The sequence below is a fragment of the Protopterus annectens genome, chromosome 1.part1, assembly GCF_019279795.1.
Source record: "Protopterus annectens isolate FY-2018-M chromosome 1.part1, PAN1.0, whole genome shotgun sequence".
Taxonomy (NCBI): domain Eukaryota; kingdom Metazoa; phylum Chordata; order Ceratodontiformes; family Protopteridae; genus Protopterus; species Protopterus annectens.
The window spans coordinates 534872269-534894604 of record NC_056726.1 but is presented as its reverse complement, the minus strand read 5'-3'; positions in this window follow the sequence as shown (position 1 = coordinate 534894604).

The following is a 22336-nucleotide window of genomic DNA, read 5'->3' as shown; positions in this document are numbered from 1 at the left end:
TTACTCCCTTTCGGAGGCAACCTGACCCTGGAAAGAGCTCCTCCACTGTGACTCAAACCCCTTAGCCACATCCATCCCCCCATACCTCCACCTCACCCTTTCCCTACCCTCCTGGTGGAAAATCACCTCAGAGGCATGGGTCCTCTCCATCATCCAAAAAGGTTATTTTATGACTTGGACAGTTCCTCCCTTCCAAGGGACACCTCAAACCCCCTTCAAGTCAGCTTCACCTCTTCCCTCCAATTTTGGATCAGCAGCTCCTAGCTCAGGGCACAACAGAAGTCCCTCCACATCAGACAAACAAGGGATTTTACTCCAGGATGTTTTTGGTCCCAAGAAAGGATGATCCTTGGAGACCAGTTCTGGATTTGTCTACCCTCAATCTATTTCTCAAGGTGCCTACCTTCAAGATGCTCACCTTGCATCATCTCTTACCCCTTATTCCCAAACAAAGCTTTCATGGTATCCCTGTATCTAAAAAATGCCTACCTTCATATCCCCATTCACCCCAGCTACAGGAAATTCCTATGCTTCTCAGTAGGTTCCTTATATTTTCAGTTTTCTGCATTGCCATTTGGGCTCTCTACAGCTCCAAGAGTGTTCACAAAGTGTCTGGCTCCAGTTATCGCCCACTGCAGAATGCAGGGCATACAACTATATCCCTACCTAAATGACCTGTTAATCCTAATCCAGGATTGCCACTCCCTTGTACACATGGTGTGCAAAACCTTCACAGACCTAGGGTTCACAGTGAACTAACAAAAATCTCATATGATACCTACACAAGATCTTGTCTTCCTAGGATGTAGAATAAGAACAGACAAGATGGCAGCCCTCATCCCCTGCCAGAAGGTGGAGGCCCTCACCCATTACTTCCAAACTCTTCTTCCCATCCAAACCATCTTAGCCAGGGAATTAGGGCACATGGCATCCATGATTCCCATGCTTCCCTTTGCAAGGCTGCATATGAGAAAGTTCCAATGGGTCTTGAAGAATCTGTGGAACCAACACTCCCATCCTCTGGATGTTTCCCTCCCTCTTCTCCCATGCTTGAAAAAAGAGCTGTAATGGTGGATTTCCTCCATCAACCTCAATCAGGGAACACCTTTGCAGATCCCCTCCCCCTCACAACATCTCTACACAGATGCATCAGATCTGGATTGGGGAGCACTTCTGGAAATCAACCACCAGAACAAAGTTTAGGGAGAGTGGTCCGCCCAGAGACAAAAGGACCACATCAATAACAAAGAACTGAGGACCCTTCTCTTGGCACTTCCATCACTCCAACAAATTCTCCTACCAGGCACCCTGAAGGTAGTCAGACAATATGACTGCCCTGTGGTATATCAACAAGCAGGGAGGAACAGAGTCATATCCACTTTGCACCTTGGCAATTCAGATTTGGTCCCTAGCAGCAAACTCGCACATTCACCTGCTAGCTGTGTACGTTCCTTCAGCAGAGAATGTGATGGCAGACACCCTTAGCAGAACCTCAGCACCTTCTCATGAATGGATGCTTAACAGGGAGGTGTTCTTGGATCTTATTTACAGGTGGGGAACTACTCAGGCAAATCTGTCTGCCTCCTCCCAAAACAGGCCGATGCCTCTGTTTTGCACCAGAAACCCACTTCCACAGGCTTGGAAGGTGGACACCTTATCTTTTTCTTGGGTGGGGATGATTCTTTATGCTTCCCCCGCCTTCACACTGATTCAAAAAGTCCTTTTGAAAATCCAATACTCACAAGACAGGGGGTCTCTCATGCACCCTCAGGTGTTCAACCTCAAACTGACCCTATGGGTGACAAACAATATTTACTTCCCTGGACCCCTGTCTAGGAGGGCAACTGACATGATCCCCAGGGTAAATTTCCCATCCAGTCATCAAGGTTCCTTTTGAAGTGGGCCAAAGAGGTGCTCTGCTTGACATGTATGGGCAAGTCTATTCCAGAGTATAGAGAGTCTCTGGGTCACGAATTCCTCCAGCATGTTTTGTTCATTGTGATGACAAGGTTTAAATCCCTGGAGCATGTGGCTGTGATGGATTGGGATTTCTTTAAGTGTAGCATGTCCAACAGCTCTGGGTTTGACATGTCCTTGTATGTTAAGCAGAGATCGCCTCTGAGTAGATGATATGTGACAGAGTATAGCTGGAGTTTTTTTAGTTGGTCAGCATAGGGCATCTGCTTTAGGCCTGTGATTCTTAGTTAGGTGTTTCTGCAGCCTTTCCAGCTGTTGCAGATGTCTTGTGAGGTACATACCAAATGGGGCATTGTACTCTATGATGGGTCTAATAAGGGATGAGAACAGTGGGACAATGACCTCCTTTTTTCTGGATGAAAAGCCCTTAGTGATGAGGTGTGCCACATAGAAGGATTTCCTGACTGTTGTAGCGATGTGGTTATCGAAGGTGAGACCACTGTATTCAGAGGACATACTCAATGTCCTCCAGGAGGCCAGGAAACCTAGTAACAGAAGAAATTATGTGTCAAAATGGAAAACATTCTCCAGGCGATGTCCCAAGAACAAACAGGACCCTTTTCTTGTTCCAGTACTCATGGTCCTTTATTACTTCTGTGAGCTTCTACACTCTGTACTGATGTACTCTTCTGTAAAAGTGCATTTGTCAGCCATCACTGCCTGCCTTCCTTTGGTACCTCCTTTAGGAACCAGGTTAGATGTTAAACTCTTCTTAAAAGGGGTCCTTCACATCAGACCCCCTCGCAGACCTATCCCTCCCCATCATGGGACCTTAAGTTTGTGCTTGAAAAACTCAGGCTACCTCCATTTCAACCAGCTTACTCAGCATCACAAACTATGTACTTGGAAAATAGTACTGCTGGTGGCCCTTACATCTGCCAGGAGTGTCTCAGAAATGCTAGCCCTTATGGCTACCCCTCCTCACCTTATCTTTTACAGAGACCGGTCTCCCTCAGGACCAATCCTTATTTCATGCCTAAGGTGGTTAATGAGCTCTCCTTGAATGAATCAACTGAAGCGGGCATCAGGGGCTGTGAAAGCACCTCACTGAGTACCGGAGGACTGATAACTAGCTTAACAGAAGCATCGTCGGTAGGCTTGGACCTGTGCGGTCTGTCTCTGTCTGTCTTTATCTTTACAATTTTTTGGAAGATCTGCTGTCGGATGGCTTTCCAAAGCCATATCAGAATTTGAGGACTGAAAACAAAAATATTTGGCTACAATAAGGGCCCGACGACAGATAGTTCTGGCGTTGAACAAAGCACAGAAACAACAATGGGGGACATCGTGGTCTGGGCCTAAACAAGTGAAGCAGTAAAGAGTGAAAGTCTTGATGTGGTACTTGCTTTCCACAGGAGACACAATTAACTTTTTCTGACATTGGTTAGTGCAAGAAAAAAGGATCCCCAACAGGGTACTTAGCTTTAGAAGATTTCAACTTAAATTCGGTAGATGAAAACTCAGGTAGCGGCTGACCAGCACTCATGCAAACTGCATCTGTCTCCACGGCAAGAAAGACTGATGTAACGGCATCGGCTGCCTTACTTTATACACCTGACGTCAGTCCTCAAGCGACAGCAACCGATGCAGAAATACTAAGTCTCTAGTATTCAGGCCAGCTGAGGGCTACCCTGGCAGGGATAACCCAAATGTGACGACTGCAACAGTGAAACACGAAGAACATCTTAGTATTCCTTGGATGTTTATAGAAAACTAAGGTATTACCTAAAGAAGACCAAATCCATCAGAAAGTCTGACCAGCTTTCTGTCTCCTTTCACCACACGGTCTTGGGGAGGCCATTGTCAAGACAGGCAACTGCCTCATGGATTTCTAAGGCAATTTCCTTTTGGTATTTCTTTCATGGAAAAGAATCAAACTCCAATGTGAGAGCTCACTCTACTAGGACAGCTGCTTCTTCAGCAGCCTTTTATAGGGGTGTTGACTATGCTTCCATTTTGGATGGGGCCACTTGGTCTTCTGTACATACTTTTATCAAGCATAACAAACTTCATTTGTTTTTATTATTTTAGTTTTATACCAGAGTCCATTTTTGTCATTAAGTTATTTATTTATTTTAAATAATGTGGTTTTGTGTGGAGCACAAGTTTCGTTGAATTCTTTGGCATCATGGTAATTGGATTTAAAAACGTATTTACGAACACATAAAATCAGAGTTCAAACAAAGTCTTTCTAGGCATTTATGATGGAAGAAGATGACAGGTTTAATGCAATGGGGTTCATCTGACCCTGGAATGAATTGTGAACCTTACGAAAAAATCTGGGTGACGTCATCAATAAAGCACAGTCAGTGCTTGAACAGCTGAAAGGGAGTTTCAGAGCCCTCCAAAGTTTAGGGAAAAGTTCCAATGTGCTTTTTCATCCTTGGATGAAGGTACAATCATAGCAGACAACACTGCTTCAGTTAAAAAGGCCATCACTGAATTTCTTGAAGAAGACACTAATCCTTTTCTCTGAAGTAACCTCCTCTTAGCAGCCTGTAAGGTGTGTTAAGCAACATAACATACCAGATTTTAAGAACATTTTTTTATATGGAAAGGAAAGTGTTGAAATTCAAAATTTTGGTTTTGGAAAACCATTTAAACAAATGTGAAGACTTAAAGGTTGTGTCAATTGGTCTGAGTGTACGCATTTCTGAACAGGGTGACTGTTAATGATAAAACTTTTCACCAAATCGAAGAAATATACAACAAGGCAGGTTTGGAAGTATTAAAAACACATCCATTGGAATGCTGACAAAATTAAGAGCTTAAAAGAACAAATTAATGGCTTGGACAAACGGCTCAGTCATCATCCCAGTTTTCAAACATTTCAGTATCTTTATTACAGTCTCACTGAAAAAACTGTAAGGTATATAAATAACTAACAAGAAAATGAAAAAAAAAAAAACAAAACTGGCAAGATATAAAAGTCTACCAACAAGGACAAGCCTATTTAATTAAAAGGAAGGGTAATTTGAAACGAGAAACTGTTCACAAGAAGGATGGGTTTAAAAACCTTGACAGACTATGTTCTTTTTCTGATGTAGAAGTCAATAATGGTCACAATGGTGATACTGAAATGCAACATAGCGGTGTTTTAACCAGTGAATTTAGTGACACAAGTGAAATTGTTCCTTCATCCCCTTTTTTCTCACAAGCAAGAGAGACTGCCAGTTTACCTCCTAACCAGGAGGCACTGACTGTAATCACAAAGAAAAAAGGCAAAAACAGAGGTCGCTAGGAGGAGAAAGTCACATTTTCAACTTAAGTGAAAAGACTTTTTCCAGAGATGAACTGGAAGTGTTTCTTTTTGCCAACAAATAAAGCATCTCTAGTTAACACACTGACTTTAAATTATTTGTTAGAAAGTTGAATCTTAAATATATTTTACATGAGGCTAACTTAAGATATTGTGTTTTTAAAAAGTCTAGCACATTCAATCTTGCTTTGGTCAATACTCTCAGCACTTTTTCTTCTGCATGTGAAGTGGAATTACACAAGCTTTTTTACATAAAAAATTAGATAAAAAATGTTATAATTTGGATAAACATTTTGAGGTGCTTAAGAAATTAAGTAGTTACACAGACTTAAGGTTTATGAAAGCAGATAAGGGGCAGAATATTTTCATTATGGACACTGCTAAATACAACCAAGCTATTGAAGAAATGCTCTCTGATGAAAACAAGTTACAAAAAAAGTTTCCAAAAGTTAAGGAAAAGCTATAAAGGAACTGATAAGCGTTTATTACATCAGGGATACATTTCTTTAGATCTATTTGAGTATCTTATGGTAAGAGAGCCACAATTAGGAACATTATTTAGGATTCCTAAAATGCATAAAAACATAGAACATCTCCTGTTTAGACCAATTGAGTCTGCCCCTTTCAATAACACTGGTAACATTTCTGCATATCTAGATAAAATTTTGAACCCTATTGTTCAGGACAGTGATTTTTTTTTTACTTTAAAAATTCATGGGTGTTTTTAGATAAATTGAAAAGTTGTGTTTACAGGCAAAGAAACTAGGTTATGCACCATTGATATTTGCTCCTTGTATACTTCTATTGAACAAGAGGAAGGCTTAGATTTTGTGAGGTTATATTTAAGCAAGTACTGTAGGCAACCGAAACAGGATGTAACCATTATTTGTCATTTATTAGAATTTGTGTTAAAGCATATATTTTTTATATTTAAAAAAAACGTTTTTCAACAAATAAGTGGAGTGGCAATGGAAGCCCAGGTGGCTCCACTATTTGCTAATTTAGTGGTTTGTTGGTGGCAGCAAGAATTTTTAACAAAGTTTCCTGTTTTTAGTAATGTATGTTTTTATCAGAGATACATTGACTTGCTTTTCATCTGGGCAGTCGATAAAGAATTATTTTCTGAATTTCTTAAACAAATCAATAGTAGTGTAACATGGTGAAATTTTGTTTTGAGCAATATGAGAACTTCTGTTCATTTTCAAGCTGTGGAAATCAATTTAAAGTTCAGTGATTAAAAGTTTTCCAGTAACATCTTTAGAAAAGATATGTTTACTAATAGTTATTTACATTATGAAATTTTCCATCCACCTTTTATGACACAATGTGTTCAGGGTCAAATGATTAGATTAAGTCGCCTAATAAGAGATGAAGTATTTCTTGAAGAAGCAAAATAATCAGTTTCTTTCAAGAAAGAGGTCATCATTCAGATAAACTTTCTTTGATTTTTAGTAATATAAGGCGGCAAAGGTATGAAAAGGTTTCCACCGATTTTAAAGGCAGGGTTCTATCCCACGAAATCAGAAACATCACCTGCAGGTAAAGACAAAAAAAAGTTTAATTGTTCCTTCCCAATTCCTTTAAGTGAGGAAGGAAATTATATAAGGAGCATTATTAACAATAACTGGAAAATTTTAATAGGGAATCAGGAACTTATTAATATTATAGGGGACAGGCCAATATTTATTTACAAAAAAAAAAAATAAGTTATGTACTCACCATAACGTTCCATCGGAGTAGTTCTGCTTCATTTGTCTTCAGCCTGTGGGATACCAGATCTGTATTGGATACGAGCCTGCAATCTCACTAGCATCTGCTCAGAGCTCCTCCCCTACCCATAATACACCTCCACTACCTTCCAACCCCCAGACAACAGTTTGCTGACCCTTGTACTGATAACCCGACCTGAAAAATGCTTTATGACCTACAATTGCAGCCCATTCATATGACAAGGTCAGGGGAAAGGAGAGAGGGACGGTTGAAGACAAATGAAGTAGAACTACTCAGATGGAACGTTATGGTGAGTACATAACTTCTTTATCTGAAGTAGTTTACTTCATTTGGTGTTCAACCTGTGGGACAGAGTCCCCAGCTACTAAACTCCTGGGTGGCCCTCATGGAAGGATATTCCGGAGCACCACGAAACCAATGTAGTGAGAAATAAAGGTATGAGATGAGGACCAAGTAAGCTGCAGAACAAATATCTTCCAATGAGACTCTAGACCAAAAGGCCACAGAAGTAGCCATGGACCTAGTGGAATGAGCTTTCACCTGACCCGGAGGAGACATACCTTTGTCCTTAAAGACCTGAAGTATGCATGAGGAAATCCACCTAGCAATAGTGACCTTGGAGATGGGTTTACCCAAAAAAGGGTTTACAGAAGGACACAAACAGCTGATAGGATTTACGGAAGTTTTTGGTCTTGTGTAAATAAAACCATAACTGTCTTTGAACGTCCAACAAGTGGAGTTTGTACTCCATTTTGTTAGGAAAGAAAACAGGTAAATTGATGGTTTGATTGATATTAACTTGTGATGCCACCTTAGGAAGAAAGGACAGATTAGTCCGAATGGAAACCCTACCTTTATGGAAGATCATATATGGAACTTTTATGGACAAAGCTTGCAGCTCTGAAACCCTTTTAGCAAAAGTGATATCCACCAGGAATGCTGTTTTCCAAGATAAGAATTTTAGATATGTTGTTGCAGCAGGTTCAAAAGGCGGAGCAACCAAAGCTTAAAGAACCTTAGTAAGGTCCCATGGGGAAACAGTATCCTTGACCGGGAAGCATAACAGAAAGGTCCCTTTGATAAAGGCTTTACATAGTCTGGAGGAGGTCAGTGAGGCCGAATTCTCACCCACATGAAAATGAGAAATGGCAGCAAACTGAACTTTGATAGTAGAAGAACTAGCTTCCTGCTGAAAAATATTGGCTAGGAAATCAAAAATGGCAGAAATAGGAGCCGTGAAGGAGTCTAAACTCCTTTGAGAAGCCCAAAAGGAAAAATTTCCATTTGCTGCAGTAAACCTTCCTGGTTGAAGACTTATGAGCAGCCACCAGAATAGACCTAACTGAAGGGGATAATATCTAGGAGTCCTTGTGATCATGGGAACTGAAGCAGCCAAGCTGTGAGCTTCAAACTGTCCAGGTTCGGATGCGGACCCCCGATGGGTGAGAAATCAGATCCTGAATGGGATCCAGGGTGGAGCCAGAAGGCAAGACCAGAGGAAGGGATACCATACCTTACGAGGCTAAAATGGGGCAATGAGGATGACTTTGCTTCCCCAGTCGACGAAGTTTCTGTAGAAACCTCAGAATAACAGGTACTGGAGGGTAAGCATACAAAAGACTGGGAGGCCAAGCATGGACTACAGCATCTCTGGGGGTCTCCCCCGGCAGGGGTTTCAGAGCAAAAAACTCACTGCACTTGGCATTGGAAAGAAATGCGAAGAAGGCTGACCCCAGTCCAGGAAGATCTGGTCTGCTACTGAAAGATTCAAAGACCACTCATAAGGCATCAGAACAGTCAGACTTTAACCTGTCCGCTAGAATGCTGGACCATCCCAGAATGTCCGTTGCTATGAGAAAACGGCTGGTGGAGATTGCCCATTCCCACACTCTCTTGGACTCGCGACAAAGGGGGTAAGATCTGGTTCCCTCCCCGTTTGTTGATGTACCAGACCACTGACATGTCTGATTGAATTGCAATGGTTCCCAGAGGAAGAAAGGAATGAAGGGCCTGCAGCGCCAAAAGGACCGCCCTCATTTCTTGAATGTTTATGTGCAAGCTGGTTTCTACAGGGGGCCACAGGCCTTGGACTGTCCTTCCCAAACAATGCCCCCCCCACCCAAGTTGGGAAGTGTCCGTGGTCACTGTGGCTTGGACAGAGGCTGAAACAAAGGGTCGTCCCTCCAAGATCTCCAGAGATCACATCTACCACAGAAGGGACAACCGACAGACTCGAGTTGTATTGGATACGATAATGGAAGTTCCAACAGGGACCATTGTACAGCTAGTGTCCACTGTAGAATTCTCATATGTAACCGGGCGCACGGAAGAAGCATTATGGTTGCCTTCATTGAAACTAAGGCCCTCAAGACTGATTCTGCTGATGGAAGATGAGAACGGTAGATCAGAGAGACATGTATCCTCAGGTTTTCTACTCTCTTCGAAGTCAGGAAGATTTTGCACGGTAAGGTGTCTATCCTTGTCCCAATGTAGTCTGCCACCTGGACAGGGTTTAGAAGTGATTTGGATGCATTGATTGTGATCCCCCAAATGCAGGGTAAGCATTAAGAAATGATCCCTGGTTTGAGAAGGTAGATGACTGGTGGGAGCAGTGAGGAGCCAATCTTACAGGTATGGGTAGACCCGAATCCCCTAAAGCCACAGGTGAGCCGCTACTACCACCATCACTTTGGTGAACACCCTGGGGGCTGAGGTGAGACCAAAGGGTAGGGCTCAAAATTGATAATGACAGACTCCTGGAGCTTCTGTGCATCTTTATGTGATAGTAGGCATCCTGGTGGTCTAACGAGCACATCCAGTCACTGTCTTGCAGGTATGGCATGATGGACTATAGTGTGACCATCTGGAATTTTTCTTTGGCAACTGATAGGTTGAGGGTAAATAGGTCCAGAATGGGCCTCAAGTCCCCCATTTTCTTTGGCACCAAAAAGAACCTAAAGTAGAAGCCCAATCTGGATTGATCTGGGAGGATGGTTTTGATGGCTCGTTTTTCTAGCAGCTTTGAAATTTCCTGTGCTGCTGCCTCCCTCTGCATGAGTGGTATGTCCAGGAGGTGCTTGAGAGGTTTGATAGGAACCACAATGGGGATAGAGTATCTTCTGGATATGATCTGAAGCACCCAGCGGTCTGATGTTATGGACTCCCATGTCGCCAGTTGCAATGACAATTGTCCCCCGACTGCCTCCGGACTAGAGCAGTCGGGCAACCCCTCAGGGTTGCTGTCCGGGCCTGTCCAAGAAAGGTTCTCGAGACCCAAAATTCCTCAGACCCCCTCTGCCTCTGGGCTGGCGTCCATTCTGTCCCGCTCTGCCTCTGAGGGAAGAAGAGCCCTGAGTGTCCTGGGAATACTGTGACTTCCAGAACCACATCTTCTTTTGCCCTCTCTGATTCCGGGAAAAGGATCTTTGAGGGTTTGAGAAGCGGAATTCAATGGCAGAGTGTCTTCCCATCCTTCTTACTCTGGATTAAAGTCTCTCTGACAGTCTTACTAAAGAGAATAGAGCCGTCATAAGGGGCACTGGTAAAGGACACCTTGAAAGGTTCCGAAAACTGACAGTCTGATCCAGGCGTTGCACCTCATGGACATGCCGGACACAGCCGCCCTAGCCGCTCCTTCAGTAGCATGAGAGAGGAGTTGCATGGACGGGTTGTAGACTATCAAAGTGGCCATCCTCGCAGAGATCGAGTCCCTGTCCTCCTGCAACATGGACTTAGGGGGAGACTCAGCCAGCTCCTTGACCAGGTCACACTGGAGTCTCATGACGTGGGCCCGGTATTTCAGCGCCCCAAAGGAAAAGGTTGCTGATGCATAAACCCGCTTCCCTAAGCAGTCCATCATCCATGACTCTCTGTCCGGAGGATGAACCGAGGAACTCTCTTGGGCTAGTTCCTTCTTTGTGGCTGCTGCTACAACCATAGTGTCTACAGGGAAGCCCTTGTTCCACACTGGTCTATCTGATGGTGGATTCAAGATCTTATCAGGCCATTTAGGGATTGGTTCCATGGTGTCCGGCTCCTTCCAGGCCTGTGAGGTGACCAGGTCCACCAGGGGATCTGCGGGAGGGGACACCCACGAAGTAGATGGGTCCGTGTTGAAAGCCTCCAGAAACACGGACTTGTCAGAAGGTTTGGGGGTGGACCAACCTCCCCATTGGCAAAGGATTTCCATGATGTCTCCAAAGGAGACATCCTCTGGAGGTTACCTGGGGGATCCTTTCCCATCATCCAAATCCGTGTTCTCGGTGAGAGACTCAGGGGAGTCCAAGTACCTTTTCTTACATGTATGCTTGATCTCCAGTGGGGTTCTCTGGGGGAGAACTCGCAAGCCACTTGTTCCTCAGGGGGAACCATCTGGGGCTCCTCAAGCACAGGCTGTCTCCTCTGGTAAATTGATGGGATTCATAGATAGAGCAAAGGGGGTAGGAGGCAGAGTCCGAGGGGATAGTCAAGGGTCTTGATCAAGTGAAGAGAACCCTTTCTACCACGTCGAATGCCGAGGGAGAACAAACCTCCTGGAGAACAAATAAGGAAACTGGTATCCCCAGATCCAATGTGAGACTTGGAGCCAGGCCCAAAGAGGACAGAGCTCCGAGGGAGGGAAAGTACAGTTTTGTACCTACTATAAACGTAGATGTTCGAGTGCTAATACAGCTGCAGTCATAACAGATGGGTTATCCTGCCGTCAGGCGGGTCCTCGGTCGGCCGAATTCCAAAGTCTAGGTCGGCGTCGGATGTCATCGCTTCTTCCCTGACGTCAGTGTGGCAGGGGTATAAAAGAACCAGCCGACGCCATTTTCTTCAGTTTTTCTTGCCCCAGATGTCAGGTGCCCCCAGAAGGAAGGCAAAACATAAATTTATGTAATAATGCAATGCAATATAATCAAAAACAGTAGTTGCAAGCAAATACACCATAAAAGAATACCCCAATCAGGTTGTATGAGGGGGTGTTAGCCATTAGACCTGTCCCAAGAGGGGAAGGAGGGAGGGAAACCTGGACTGCAGCTGTATTAGCACTCGAACATCTACATTTATGGTAGGTACAAAACTGTACTATGTTCATCGTGCATATAGCTGCAGTCATAACAGATAGGTAGAATCCCAAAGCTAAAAAAGGGGTGGTAGGCACTAAGTGGAACTAGGAGGAGCAAGGATGCCCTGCAAGACTGCAGTGGCAAAGCCCACTCTAGATTTGGAGCATAATGGTAGGTGATAGTGCTTAGAGAAAGTATGTACAGAACTCCAAGTGGCTGCTTCCAAAATATCTTTGGTAGGAACCCCCCTGAGGAAAGCTGCAGAGGTAGCTGTGGCCCTTGTGGAGTGAGATCTGATGCCTGTAGGTACAGTTTTACCATGAAAAGAATAACAAAAGTGTATGCAGTGGGCTATCCATTTTGAGATTGTCTGTTTGGAAATAGCCTTCCCTTGAGCACCTGTAGCATAGGACACAGAGAGTTGCTCTGATTTTCTGAATGGCTTTTTTCTGTCCAAATAATAACAAAGCTGTCTGTGAATGTCCAAGGAATGTAGTAGTCTATCCCCTTTGTTTTGTGGATTAGGGTAAAAGGTAGGTAAGTGGATAGCCTGATTCAAGGCTACCCTGGATACTACCTTTAGCATAAAGGAAGGGTTGGTTCATAAGGAAACTCTGTCCTGATGGAAAATGAGGAAAGGCTGCACAGCCATGAGAGTTTGTAGTTCCGAAACCCTGCGTGCTGAGGTGATAGCCAGAAGGAAGGCTGTTTTCCATGACAAATATTGCAGTTCTGTTGAAGCAGCTGGCTCAAATGGAGGCAGGGTCAGTTTATCTAGAATGAAATTGAGGTTCCAAGCAGGTACTGGTTGCTTCCTTGGGGGTTTTATATTCTTAGCCCCTCTGAGGAACTGTCTTAAGAGAGGGTGAGAGAATAAAGGCGGATCAGTGTTGTATTGAGCAGAAATGGCTGAGGCATGGATTTTGATGGAGGAGAATGAAAGTCCACTGCTTAGCATCTCAGCTAGGTACTGTAATATTTGAGGTAAATTCAGTATTCCAGGATTCTGACCCTTTTTCTGATTCCAGGCACAAAACCGTTTCCATTTTGCGGAGTAGGCTTTTGTAGTAGAAGGCCTTCTGACCTCCAAAATGACATCCTGCACCTCCTTGGAGAGTAGGGTCTGTTGTGAATTTAAGGAATCCTCCATGCGGCTAGATTGAGTGTTTTCAGCTGACTGTGAAGAGTTTTGAAGTTGTGCTGAGTCAACAGAAGAGGCATTAGAGGCAGGATCCATGGTGGGGAATGAGTCAGGCTCCTCAGGAGTGGGTACCAGTGTTGTCTTGGCCAGTCTGGAGCAATGAGAATCATCTTTGGTCTGTCTGCTCTGGCTTTTAATAGAACTTTGGGCAGCAGAGGAATAGGTGGAAAGGCATAAACTGTCATTGTTGTCCAACTGAAAGAGAGTGCGTCCACTTTCCAGGCCTGTGGATGATAGGTCCTTGAGCAGAATTTTGTCAATTGGTAATTTCTGTGGGTAGCAAATAGATCTGTGTCTGGCCTTCCCCATGCTTGAATTATCTTTGTAAAAACTTGAGGATGCAACTTCCATTCATGTGGATCTGTCATATTTCTGCTTAGGTTGTCTGCCAGCGTGTTTTCCTTGCCTGGCAGGAATTGTGCTTGAAGTTGGATTTGTAATTCCAGAGCCATGTTCCAAAGAGACATGGCTAGCCTGCACAGGGGATATGAATGGGTTCCTCATTGTTTGTTTATGTACCACATCACTGTGGTGTTGTCTGTCCTTATCAATAGCTGGCCTGGATGCAGTAGGTCTTTGAAAGCCATAATAGCATTTTTTACTGCTAGCATTTCCTTTTGATGTGTAGGTGCTTTTCTTTTTGGGACCATTTGCCCTGAATGCACTGATCTGGCATGTGTGCCCCCCAGGCGTAGTCCGAGACATCTGTTGTGATGATTTGATTTGCTTGAGGCAAGCAGAATGAGACCTATGTTTCTTTGGCATGCTTAAGCCCACCACAGAAATTCCTTTTGGAGGCATGAAATCAGTGGTATAATTGTTTCCAAACTGTGGCTGTGTTGAGACCATATGTTTTTTAGGTACCATTGAAGTTTCCTCATATGCAGCTTTGCACATGGGATTAGCAGGATGCAAGATGCCATGAATCCCAGAGCCTGCAGGATTTTCCTTGCAGTCAGCCTGGTGAAGGTTGCCAGTTTTCTGAAGTATTGAGTTAGTTGCCCTTGTTTCTCTGGCGTGAGGTAGGCCATCTGGGTGTTTATATTCAAGCTGGCACCCAGGAAAATTATTGTTTGAGAGGGTATTAGTCTTGATTTCTTTTTGTTGACTGTGTATCCCAGAGAGTTCAACAACTTTATTACAAACGCCAGGTGTTTCAGAACTATGTGTTTGCTGCCCGCTTGGATCAGGCAGTCATCCAAATATGGGTATATTTGTATCCCTTGAAGTCTGCAGAAGGCAATTACTGATGCCAGGCATTTCATGAACACACTGGGTGCAGTAGATAAGCCAAAGGGCAATGCAGAGAATTGATAATGGGTTGAACCTGCAAGAAATCTGAGGTATCTTCTGCAATCTTGTCTGATAGGGACATGCAGGTATGCCTCCTTGATGTCCAATGTTACCAGCCAAGACTCCTTGCCCAGCATGGGAAGAAGCTGCTGTAATGTGAGCATCTTGAATTTTGGTATGAGTAAATATGTGTTTAGGATGGATAGGTCCAAAATAGGTCTCCAATCTTTGTCCTTCCTTGGTATCAGGAATAGTCTGGAATAAAAACCTTGACCCTGTTCTTGTGCAGGTACCTCTTGAATAGCTTTCATGTCCATGAGAGCTGAAATTTGTTTTTGTGCCTCTGCCCTTTGATTTTGTGGCAGGTTTGGCATGCCTCTCATTTTTGGAAGGGTGTGAAAGTGGAATCTGTAGCCTATGTCTATAATGCCCAGGATCCATTTGTCTTTTGTGACAATATGCCAATTTTTCGAAAATAATGCCAGTTTTCCACCAAAAGGTGCTATTAGAGCTTTGCTTGGCATGCAAAGGGGAAAGTCATTGGTTCTGCTTTCTGAATGGCTATGATCTATCCTCTCCACCTCTTGGTGTAGGTGCTTGCCACTGTCTGCCTCTAAATGATCCTTGAGATTGCCCTCTACCCCTTGGGCGCCTGTATCTACCTCTTTGAGGTCTGTCCGTGGCTGGAAAGGACCAATTTTTTGAAGGCCAATTTCTACTGAAACGTGGAGGTTGTACCTCTAGGAAATCTTTCACTGTTTGCATTGATTTTGCCTTTTCCTCCATTTTCTTTAATACCTCCTCAGCTTTAACATCAAACAATACATCTTTTTGAAGAGGTGCATCTAGTAATTTAGCTTTGACATGATCTGGTAAGGTTTGCTCTTTGAGCCAAGCATGTCTACGTATGACTGATCCTGTAACAGCAGCTCTACATGAGGCCTCTAAAGCATCAAAACCACATTGCAAGGTATTTTTACCCACTTGTTCTGCACTATGCAACAAATCCTGCAACTCCTTCAAGTCTGGTTGTTCAGGTTGTGACATTTTGCTTTTCAACTGAGATAACAAAAACTGTTGATACTTTAACATATGGAACTGACAGTTTAATGCCCTCATGGTTAAAGTGGCCGAGGTGTATACCCTTTTCCCCCCACCTTTCTAAAGCTCTGGAATCTCTCTCTGAAGGTAATGGATTTTTGGCAGTGGAGGCCTTAATTCCCTTGGGACCCTGTGAAATAGTTTCTGGGTCAGCCGCATGGCTTTTGTATAGGAATTGGTGTGAATCAGGAACCCGGTAATACCTGTCAGGCTTGACTGGAGATGGAGGTAAAGAATCTGGGTTAAGGCTGGCCTCTGAATACATATCTAGTATGTCTAAGATAGGAGGGATAGTCAGAGGCCTGTGCTGAAGTCTGAGTAATCGTGGCCTTCCCAGTGGAAGTGTTCCCTCAAGGTATGCAAGGTTTCCCCAAAAGAATAGTCCTCAGGGGGGAGACAGAGGGAATGGACTCCTCTGCATCAGAATTTTCAAAAGGGGAGTATGAATGTTCCTGGTCTTCAGAATGTTCTGAAGTAATAGAGGCCTGGTCCGAGGAAGGGTATTCTTCCTCCACTCTGGGCCTTTTGTCCGAGGGGAGTTGAGAACCCCTGATAAGAGTAATCAAATCCTCAGCCATTTTGAGCATCTGTTTTTTAGACATGGGGCCTTAAGAGGGGCCCTGTGGAGCTTGTCTTAGTATGCATGGCTGCTTTAGATTTAGTGAAAGCCTTAATGGAAAAAGAAGGCGGCTGCCTGAAGACACCTTGAGAGGTGGCAGGCCTGTCTAAACTCTGAGTTTCCCCGCCAAGAGTGGCGTCGGTATCTGTAATCGGGGTGTGGGCCGAGGAGCCTGTGACCTCGGGCACAGAAGACACCGCTAAGGAAGTGTCATCGGTAGTCAGGGGCTGCGTAGACGCCTCGCTGAGAACCGGAGCACCTGTAGTTGGCTTTAGCGTGGTGTCGGTAGAAGTCACGTACCTCGTATGTCGGTCCTTATCTTTGAGTCTTTTACTCAAAACTGGAGTCGGAGTATCCGACGACATAATGTAATTAAACTTTTTGCCAAAATAGTGTTGGGCGAACTCCGCCTGACGCTTAATAGTGCGTTTGTTGAATGTAGCACAAAAATGACAGGCCGAGACGACGTGGTCTGGGCCTAAGCAAGGAATGCAGAGGGAATGGAAATCCTTATGCAGTATTTGCTTCCCACATGAAATGCAATTATTAACTTTGTCTGACATCGGTCTGAGGCAAGAAATGTTTCCCCAACGGGGTACTTAGCTTTTAAGAAGACTTTGGTTGAAAAATATTCGTAATCTCAGGAGCTGGCCGACCGGCACTTGCGAACTGCTTCTGCTTCGGGCACCACGCGGCAAGAAAGACTGGAGAAAATGGCATCGGCTGGTTCTTTTATACCCCTGCCGCACTGACGTCAGGGAAGAAGCGACTACATCTGACGCCGGACCTAGACTTTGGAATTCGGCCGACCGAGGACCCGCCTGACAGCAGGATAACCCATCTGTTATGACTGCAGCTGTATGCACGATGAACATCATGGCCCGACAAAGCCAGAGCCAATGAAAAAGTTCCACTCCCTCAGATCCGACAGCCAAGCTCTGCCTCAGAGAGCCGCTTGGATCCGACACGCTCCAGGCAGCTGTCAGTGTTGAGGAAGCAGGTACCATCGGGCGCCAACCCCCCCAAGGCCAACCGTGGATCAGAGTACTCCAAACCCTGTGGATGGATCGGAGAAATCGGTGTCAAAAAAGGAAGTGAGCTCCCCCCTCCAGAAGGGAGGGGGCTGGCAAGATCCCCATCTGGATCCGAGTATGAATGAACCTCATCATTTTATCCATGTCAACTTCCAGTAAGCTATGTGTGGATCTCAACAAGGCCAAGGACTCTGACCTGGCAGGTCAAGGAACAGAGGCCCAAGATGGAGAATGCATCTCATCTAGCTCCAGGGAAAATCTCAGAGATTGGAGCAGAGGAGAGTCACAGATCCTAGGCTGACTTTTGGCAGAAGAAGGAAAGTCCGGGGATCTCTTATGTTTGTCTGGTCTGTGGGATTTTTGTCTCTCTCTCCTTCTCTCTGCCCCTTTTCTGCTCCACTTCCACGGGCTTTGAAAAGTACAGTTGTGTACACTTACCATAAACATAGATGTTAGAGTGCTATTCACTGTTGCAGTCATTACATTTGGATTATCTGCATGCAGGTAGCCCCCAATCAGCCTGATGATCAAAGTCTTGGGTCCTGCGTCAGTTGCTGTCTCATCTTCCATGATATCAGGTAGCCAGGGGTATAAAGCATGCAGCCGACACCATTGCATCACTTTTTCTTGCCCCAGACGTCAGGTGCCACCATAATGGGAAACAATTATACACAAGGTTACAGCTCCAAAAAAAAAAGCAAATAAAACAGAAAGCTTTAAGCATAGCAAGCAAGAATAGAGGTAAAGTCAGTAGAAGTCAGGGGGCTGGAGGGAGGGTAACCAGGACTGCAACAGTGAATAGACTCTAACTACATTTGTGGTAAGTGTATACAACTGTACTATGTTCTTTATGTTTTCACTGTTGCAGTCATTACATTTGGGTAGATTCCCAAAGCTAAGGAAGGGAGGATGCAGCGCTATAGCATTAGAACCAGCTATAAGGCCCTGCAAGACGGCAGTGGCAAAACCAGCTCTGGATTTAGAAAAAATTGGCAAGTGGTAATGCTTGGTGAAGGTATGTACAGAACTCCAGTTAGCAGCTTTATAGGATGTCCCTGGTAGGGATACCTCTGAGAAAGGCTGTAGAGGTAGATGCAGCCCTGGTTGAATGTGGTCTTATCCCCTATGGGGTTGGTTTTCCATGATGCTTATAGCAGAAATGAATGCAATGGCCTATCCACTTAGAAATGGTTTGCTTTGAAATGGCCTTCCCCCCCTCTGCCCCTGCAGCAAATACAACCAGCAGCTGTTCAAATTTCCTGAGAGGCTTAGTCCTATCAAAGTAAAATCTAAGTTGTCTGTGCATGTTCAATGAGTGCAGTATTCCTTCCCCTTTGTTCTGCGGATGAGAAAAGAAGGCTGGCAAATGAATGGACTGATTAAGGGCCACACTGGATACCACCTTGGGCATAAAGAAGGGGTTGGTCCTAAGGGACACCCTGTCCGCAAGAAATATGATGAGAGGCTCCACTGCCATGAGGGCCTGTAATTCAGACACCCTTCTTGCTGAAGTGATGGCTAGGAGGAAGACTGTTTTCCAAGAAAGGAATTTCAACTCTGCATTTGCAACTGGCTCAAAGGGAGATAGAGTGAGCTTTTCCAATACAAAGTTAAGGTCCCAAGCTGGAGTAGGGGCTCTCCTGGGTGGTCTTAAGTTTTTGGCCCCTCTGAGGAATTGCTTCAGAAGTGGATGAGAGAAGAGGGGTGGCTCTATTATAATGAGCTGAGATGGCGGAGGCATGAATTTTGATGGAAGAAAAAAAAGGTCCCTGTGAAGCATCTGTTAACTATTTAAGAATGAGCGGTAGATTGGGCACAGTTTTGTCCATCCCATGTCTGGTTCCAGGAACAGAATCTCTTCCATTTTGCAGCATAGGATTTTCTAGTACTAGGCCTCCTTGCCTCCAGAATGACATCCATCACTTGCTTTCTGAGGGATGGTAAAGGAGAGGTCATGTAATTAGCCAGGCTGCAAGGTTCAGGGTTTGAAGCTGTGGGTGCAGAATCTGGCCCTCCTGCTGGGACAGCAGGGCAGGGTTCTGAGGCAGGTGCCATGGTTCCAGAAGTGACACACTGCACAAGATGGGATACCAGTGTTGGCGTGTCCAGTCTGGTGCAGTAAGTATTGTCCTTGGTTTGTCTTGTTTGATCTTTAGTAGCACTTTGGAGAGGAGAGGCAGAAGGGGAAAGGAATAGATAGGTTTTTTCAGCTGAGGGACAAGGCATCCACTTTCCAAGCTTGTCTGTGGTGAGTCCTTCTGCAGAATTTGTTCAAATGGTAGTTCTGAGGGGAGGCAAACAAGTCTATCTCTGGGCTCCCCCATTTGAATCTCAAAATGTTGAATATCTTTGGTTCCAGTTTCCATTCGTGTGGGTCCATGAGATTTCTGCTTAGGTCTTCTGCCAGTGTATTTAGCTTGCCTGGTGGGAATTGAGCTTGTAAATGCACTTGGTAGCTCAAGGCTGTGTTCCACAGAGCCATGGCTAGTCTGCTGAGGGGGTATGAATGGGTACCCCTGTGCTTATGTACCACATAACAGTGGTGTAGTCCGTCTTTACCAATAATTGTCCTGGAAGAATGTGGTCTTTGAAGGCTGTCAGAACATTCTGTACAACTAACATTTCTTTTTGATTGATATGCAGGTGCATTTGACTCTGGTTCCATTTGCCCTGAATGCACTGCCCTGCCAAGTGAGCCCCCCATGCATATTCTGATGCGTCTGCTGTTAGGGTTTGGGCAGCAGGGGGTAGAATGAATGGCAGTCCCTTGTTTTGGTGGCAGGCCTCTGCCCACCAAAGGAACTCTGTCCTTAGCCAAAATATGATAGGAATCATTGACTCTAGGTCCCGAGAAAGTTGGCACCATAGGCTTTTTAGATACCATTTTAGTTTCCTCATATGCAGACTCGCATATGGAATTAGTAGAATGCAAGAGGCCATGAACCACAGGCTTGCAGTATTTTCCTTGCAGATAGCTGGGTCTTTGTGGACAGTAGGCTGTCAAATGAACTTGTTTCTCTGGCGTAACTTTGAGAGGATTTCTGTCTATATACACTGAGCAGAGTGGAGGAGGAGCGTTGACTACAACTCTGATCTGAGATATAAAAGTATCCTGTTTTTTTGGATTATTTATACTGATTATTGTTTCTAGCAATTTATATATAGCACTTTTTATTGCCTGCTGCATAGTTTTTAGTGTATTTTATTGCTATTAACTAATCTGCATGGGTAACTGATTTGTTTGCAGTTAAAAGCATTCTGTAGAGTATCTTTGCTCCTTTATCTGTTTAAAAACTTTCATTTTGTGGCTTTCTGTGGTGTTTACTGTCTGTAGGCGAATAGCTTGTATTGCCCTAGTTCAGATTTGCTGGCTCTGGGCCTGTTTGTTTCTACAGTGACTGTTCAAAGCACATGAACAGGCCATCTTGAATTAGCGGAAGCCTTTCTTAACCTTGGCTAGATTGTGTTAATTGGCTGCTGGCTAGTGGGGGCTGGTTCTTTTCTGCTTTTTTTTAAAAAACAGTTGTCTTAAGGTTGTATCTTCTGGTATTTAAGCCCCAACTTTGAGAGGATTTCTGTCTATACACACTGAGCAGAGTGGAGGAGGGGCATTGACTACAACTCTGATCTGAGATATACAACTATCCTGTTTTTATGGATTATTTATACTGATTATTTCTAGCAATTTATATATAGCACTTTTTGCCTGCTGCATAGTTTTTAGTGTATTTTATTGCTATTAACTAATCTGCATGGGTAACTGATTTGTTTGCAGTTAAAAGCATTCTGTAGAGTCTCTTTGCTCCTTAATCTGTTTAAAAACTTTCATTTTGGGGCTTTCTGTAGTATTTAGTGTCTGTAGGCTAATAGCTTTAGTATTGTTCCCCACCCCTCCCTGTTCGTGTCTTGTTATACTTGGTGGCTTTGCAGCTGCCCGCCCCTACCGTAAATCTGATCTGGGACACTCCTTCCAGTCTAGTGTCATTAGCTCATTCTACCTAATACAGAGAACATCTGAAAAAGCCTTCTGTTTCTCTTTTTTCCCTTTCAAAAAAAATTGCCTGAATCTCCTTGTGTGCTGACTGTGCTTCTCAAACATTTTGGAAATATAGAGTATACTTTAGAGCATTTATTATAACTAATTGCCTTAATATTGCTACAACTCAAGTGCTCTAGGTTGTACTGCATCTGAATTGTTTGTGTGTTTTAGCTGCTTTTCTGTATATACAGACTTCTCTGTATATGTAGACTAGCTACTTATTCTGCTGTATTACTGCCTCAAATCGTTTTTCAGTTGTGCACTTGCCTTGCTTCATTTAAAAAGTTTAAAAATGCTAATTTTGTAGAGTTTTAATTGCATTTACTGTTTAGGACTACACACTCAAGTGTGTTAGCCTTTTCTGTCTTCATTTACTTTATTATTGCATTGTTTAGCCTGTTTCAACAAAAAAAATACTATCTTGTTTGCTCGTTTCCCACCTTTCCTAGCCAGTCCATATCCCAGGCTTTGCTTGTCTCAGGACTTTATTTTCTGTGTTCAGAGTTATCCAGACCTTGTTGTGGTAGAGGGAAGTCCTACTGCTTACCAGTGGGAGTGGTGAGCATTGTACTGAATTTCTAACGCTAGAGGAGTGGTTTCCAGCTCTGAAATTGTAATTTTATTAGCCTTTTTGGGCTAATTTCTATCCCTTTTAACTTTCTCGCTTAAAAACGCATGTGTTTGCACATTTTTCGCATCGTGCAAGTAGTACTAAAATCTGAAACCGTGACTAGCACTTGCTCTAGAACCTGCTGGAAAGCACTAGGAAGCCTGAAACTGATACAAGCACTCAACTCTCCTTGTCAATAAGGAGAAATTAATTGTAGGCACTAAACAGCCTATAATTGCAAAGTACCTTGCAAAGGTAAGGGAAAAAGTACAGTTTTGTACCTACCATAAATGTAGATGTTCGAGGATTCCATTGCTGCAGTCCTGACTATTGGGTATAGTCCGCGTCCAGTCGGCCCGAATACCAGAGTATAAGGCTGACGTCGGTCAGGGCGCATTAGACTGACGTCAGTACGTCAGGG